This window comes from Notolepis coatsorum (genome assembly GCF_963971535.1).
Source record: "Notolepis coatsorum genome assembly, chromosome: 2".
In the NCBI taxonomy this organism is placed as follows: Eukaryota; Metazoa; Chordata; class Actinopteri; order Aulopiformes; family Paralepididae; genus Notolepis; species Notolepis coatsorum.
The window spans coordinates 133,700,399-133,706,398 of NC_140166.1; the positions used below are offsets into that span (position 1 = coordinate 133,700,399).

The window sequence follows — 6,000 nt, forward strand, 5'->3', positions numbered from 1 at the left end:
TGGAATTCTACAAGGTGCGCGCACACACACACACACACTTACATTTAGTCATTTAGCTGACGCTTTTATCCAAAGCGACTTACAAGTTCTGTACGACAAGACAGCAAGAAGGGTACAACTCTATCAGCTGAGTAACAATGTTCATCAAAGTGTTGCGTGTTACAGTGTAGGTTAGTTTATTAGGACAAGTGCATGACAGTAAGGTTAGTCACGGTTAGATTTTTTTTTTTTTTTTTTTTATCATTTCAGATAATGGTTGAAGAAGTGAGTCTTTAGTCGACGGCGAAAGATTGGACGGGATTCGGCTGTCCTAACTGGGATGGGTAGTTCACACACACACAAATCGAAGTAAAAAAAAAAAAAAATTGAAAAAAACGTTTTTTTTTTTTTTTAACTTCGATTTTTTTTTAATGTTCGAAGCTTGTGCCATCGAATCGAACGTTCGAAGCTTCGAAGCATTTAAGACAGCCCTAGTGTATACTTGAGTAGCCTCCAGCTCCAGCAAGGATTCTCCGGCCCTGCAGCTAGACCCTATATTCAGCTAGACCCTACATTCAGCATGCAAGGATTCTCCGGCGATGCAGCTGGACCCTATTGGTATAACGTTACGGTTCTTTTGTCAAATCACATTCAACATGCCCTCAGCTAGAATACGCATTCAATCAATGTTATAAGACATTGATATCAGGAGCTATCTGTAGCTACAGCTAGCCCGGTAGATAACGTTAAGACAATTTAGTTTACTGGGACAGCGAGATCTAACGTGAGCTAGCTAACGTGAGCTAGCTAACGAGGGAACGGAGGTATTATGCACTCGAGTCGACTATTGCTGGAGCATTTGTTGATATCAGCAGCTATCAGTAGCTAGCCAGCTAGATACCGTTAGACAATGCCTCGTCATGTATTAAACTAAAAGTGAATAGTTGACTGGGTCATTGTTTAAACAGTAACGGTAGCTCATGGAGGTCCGCTCTTCTAGACTAGAGCAGACTGCCTCTGTGTTGACAGGAGCACTGCGAGCAGAAGCCCTTAGCCAATAGTATCCCGCTGCAGGGCTGGGCGGATATGACTTCAAAATAAGAGTATCATACGAACCTAATGTTGCTAACTGCCGGAGCCATCGATATTATGACTGGAGATGCGCTTGGGGCGGAAATGAGACCTGCACAGATTTTTTAAATAAGAGTATCGTTATGAACTTGATTGATTACACGTCACACGGTGGGCAGCCCTCTAAGTGTCAAGCGCCAAAGGTAAAAACTGAGCGCCCCTGGCGGGCGGCGGGCTTTAGTTTCGGTCCCTGCGTGTAACACTAACTATATAACATTAATGCCACAAAACGAATGCCTTGTTAATCATAAGTAGTAACTTTGATGCAGTAGCTTGTGTGTGGGGGGGACTGGGGACGGCGTTGTGCAGGTCGCGAGTGAACTTTTTTTTGTCTTGACAAATTGATGGATATTTATCGGCTACTGCCATCGGCACATTCGAGCTTATCGGCCGATACCGATACCCGACCGATACATCGGTGCACCCCTATATTGTACCCATTCTGCAATCTGTTAAATAAAGTTTACATCCATTCATTCTGCTAGCATTAACCCTGTTAGTTGTTATAAGGAGCCCAGTCCAAGCTACAACAGTCTGCATACCCTTAACAATTGTGTGTATTTACCCGTATTGTACCCATTCTGCAATCTGTTAAATAAAGTTTACATCCATTCATTCTGCTAGCATTAACTTTACCAAGATGCTATCCACAATGCTATACTGTTGTACTGGCATATTCCATTCACGTTAGCATGTAGCTAACAACATCAGAGATCTTTTTGAGAGACTAAACTATCCGCTCTTGGTCAATTGTGTTGATGTTAGTTTTGTTTCATCAACAAATGAGGCAGAAGACAGTGAATGTATCCGTTTTGTTTATTGCACTCTTTGCTGAAAAATAAATGCTACATTGGCTAAATGGCTCCCGCGAGGCATTTAAAGATGGTGGTTTGTTGTTTTTTTTGCAGGAAGTGTATTGGCACATTCAACTTCTGATTGGTTGAAATGCCTTCATGTTCGCCACCTACTGCTTTGGCATTGTACTACATCACTGTGCTCAGGAGGCAAAACCAATGTCTAACTTGCCTGCCATTACATTGCGTTCTGGAAAGCGAAACCGACCTTGAAAACGAAACGAAAATACCCCTGTGTGTAACCGCAGCCTCAATCTCTTGAAGAGATAGAGCAGCCTGTTCCATTGATAGCTAGTCCATGAAGTCCTTGCGCCAGTTCTCCAAACTGAAACAGTTCGGCGGTTTGCGTTCTTTCCAGTTCAATGAAATAATCCGTTTGGATGCTAGAAAAGCCAATGCTACAATATTTTTTTACATGTGGATATAAAAGAGATTTTGATACGTCTCCTCCTGTGAAAGCTGACAGTGAAGCCCGATATGGCGAAACGGCAGCTACAACACTGTCCTCTGTAGTCTACAACCCATCAGTGCAAAATAGATGAATGCACAATAGCCTTGTAATAATAATCACAACACACGTTACTTACTCTCACAGTATAGTTTGAGTTAAAGTTTCAAGTCGTTTTATTTGTCTACACATTATAGTGAAATGCTGTATGAGCCCCCTGAGATTGTGCTTCATAACGTTACAGTACATAGGAATATAGATGGAAATGATAGCTTCTAGCTAAATCTAGTGCACCCATCCATTTGTTTAATGCAAATGATTGTCAGTACACACTGTCCTTTATAAACGAAATAAAGTAATTAAAGGTGCCTAAATTATGCATTACTACTATATTTCATCACAATATAATAGATATAGCTAGGCTACTGACATTGTCATTGTGATAATGTCAGTAGTAGCTGTATCTATTGCCTACACTTGAAGTGTATTTTTATTTTGTGTGCATTTTTATTTTGTCACAATATTATTTGAAAAATAGTGTAAAATGTAACTATTTCTGAGTTGCAGCACTTAAAAACATTAAATGGACTGTTATATCTTATTCAATTGTAGAGATTTATTCATTCCCACTTATTAGACACTATTTCTGATGGTAAAATTTGCATAAAAAGCTAAATACAGAATTCTGAAATATTAAAACGGAAAAAAACAGAATTTGGGAAAAAATCAAATGGAATTTGGAAAATAATAAAACGGATTTCATATGGCTCTAGCTCCACAGTACCTCTCACCCGGCTGCTCGACGCAAATGCATGATGGGAAACGACTTGCTATCTCTGCGCAAAGCGCCTATTGGCTCAGAAAAGTTGTCACCTGGTTGTCACCACCAGCCACGCCCACAAGAGGAAGTTATGAGACGTTTGATTGATTGAAAACTTTATTACAGTACGGGTCCCGTCTACCCGTGTATCAGATATATTTATTATTATTGGATACAGGAGTTTGGGTACCAAGAGCTTCTTCAAATAAAGTTATCATCATGATAAACTTCAAGTTGCGTGTTGTGTGTGCACGCGCTGTGGTGGCCAGGAGCGCGCAACAAGATCCATGCATTGAGCTCCGTTTTTATTACATGTTTTATCACATTCTTGTTCATTTCATAACATTTTCATACGATTTGTTTTGAAAATATTGAGGCCAACATGGCATTTCACTATTTCGAAAGCCTTTCTGGTGATTCTAAAGGCGAGATATGAGTCAAAGAAACTCCCCCTGATTACCACGACCACAACATCCGAACGTTAGCCACCAGCCACTTTTTCCTCTGTGATGGTATAAAACTTCCGATTTGGATTTCTGTTTCTGTCATTAGTATAACGCGTAACACAGCAGCTCTTTGGCATTGTGAAGGACTGAAGAAAAGTCTGCTTGATTGTCTTTAATTTGCCACTTTAACTATCCGTTTCTCCACTAAATAGTGTACACAATGTACCAGGCGGGGCAGTTTCCCCCCACGCTGCAGTTGCGTAGCAATAACAGACAGGAAGTTGACTTCGAGAATGAATTGAAAATGGGGGACCCTGATGTAAACAAGACGAAAGTCTTTCTCTGGTCTTCATCCCCTTAACAATTGTGTGTATTGAGTCGTACTGTATTGGACCCATTCTGTAATCTGTTAAATAAAGTTTATTCATTCATTCGGTGTATGGTTGGTTAGTGAATAATGAGACTGGCTAACCCCTGGACCTCGACAGCTGTGGGGGGTGGACTCATGTTCCGACCCCATGGCTGGCAACGTCTGTGGCAGCTGTGCCATGATTTCTGGCCAATACATTAGTGTGGAACACTGACGTTTCATTAGGAATCACTTGGGCCAACAAGCTGCAAACTCACCCAACGGTGCACCCATGTCAGCCACACTTACTAACCTAGCCAACAAGCTAGCTGGTGACTTTTCATACGGATGACCTCTCGCACACACCCCCCACGCCACCTACCCAACCCCCTCCAATGTACAGTAAATGACCAAGTATGGTTGTCAATATTCCAATGTACAGTTTTGCTTGTACAGTTGTACAGTGTTCCCCACCCACCCACCTCTCCTACCCACCCACCCACCCAACCTCCTCCAATGTACAGTTTCTTCGTCAAATGTATATACTCTCTTTTTTTAAGACTCTTTTTGTATAACAAACAGTACTATATTTGTAAATCTGGTATCATGTCATAAATGTAGCAGTACTGTCTATCTGTATATCATCATGAATGAATGAATGAAAACTTTAACAGATTGCAGAATGGGTACAATACAGTACAGCTCAATTACACACAATTGTTAAGGGGATGCAGACCAGAGAAAGACGTTTGTCTTGTTTCCATCAGGGTCCCCCATTTTCAATTAATATAGACATTTATGACATACACAACATACATGACATTGTATGTCATGTTATGATGAATTGAAAATGGGGGACCCTGATGTAAACAAGACGAAAGTCTCTCTGGTCTGCATCCCCTTGAGCCGTACTGTATTGTACCCATTCTGCAATCTGTCAATAAGATTTTCAATCAATCAATCAATCAATCACACACTAGCTAACTGGCTACTAGCTAGCAGCACACAACACAGCCCAGTAACAGCAGCTTGTGTTAGCAGTAATAATGCACGTCGCTCAAACAGAGCTGGCAAGAGATGAACTAGCCACGCCAAGTGTGCATCTCGACCGTAGACAACAACGCCAACGGGAAGTTATTAATTTACAAACGTTAGCCAAGGTTAATAATAACATTAACACGTTTCACACATGATGCTGCCACCAACACGACGTGCTTAGCTTAGCTAGCTAGCGGCTAACTGACCCGCTGCCGTGGCAACAACATGATAATGAAATGGTTAAATTGGCCCGTACGGAAACTCAAGACATGTGGGGGAGTAAATACATGTTTCACACGCGTGTTTTGCTATTCCCATTATTATGTTGTACATTTGGGAATAAAATAAGTAGCAACCTGGCGATCCTTCTTACCTTAAGTTTTAGTTGTAGAGAACATGCGGGGAGCACCGCTGTCTGCACGATCCACGTGACCGTCTTCTTCCTCTATTTACGCAGATTAGGCGTGGTTAGTTCATTGCTGCCCCCCTCTGGTAGGAATGAGCACTACTCCTGTCGGGTAAAAGAAAGTTATTTAACAAAGTGAATTTGGCTTTGATGTATAATGAGTTTTATTATATAGTTAAATTTTTTATAATACAAAAATGTATATGTAGGGTGTTCATGGTGCTCTATAGGTGTGTGTGCGCATGTGTGTGTGTGTGTGTGTGTGTGTGTGTGTGTGTGTGTGTGTGTGTGACCAGCGACCACCATCTTCTTCCTTCCTTGATTGATTGATTGATTGAAAACGTTAACAGATTGCAGAATGGGTACAATACAGTACGGCTCAATACACACAATTGTTAATGGGTTGCAGACCAGAGAAAGACTTTCGTCTTGTTTACATCAGGGTCCCCCATTTTCAATTCAACATCGTCCAAGGGATAAAAACATGATAAAATGCAAGCACTTATTTTCATCATGGTCACTGTTTTTT

General features: G+C 41.2%; 1 protein-coding gene across 1 annotated transcript in view; it reads right to left on the reverse strand.

Moving 5' to 3' along the window:
• Positions 1–5,504, reverse strand: part of rcc1 (regulator of chromosome condensation 1) — a 59,278-nt gene extending 53,774 nt beyond the window's left edge. Inside the window, exon 1 of the mRNA XM_084308786.1 lies at positions 5,439–5,504. The gene's annotated coding sequence lies outside the window, so the exon portion shown is untranslated. The remainder of the gene's footprint in view (positions 1–5,438) is intronic.
• Between the last annotated feature and the right edge of the window lie 496 nt (positions 5,505–6,000).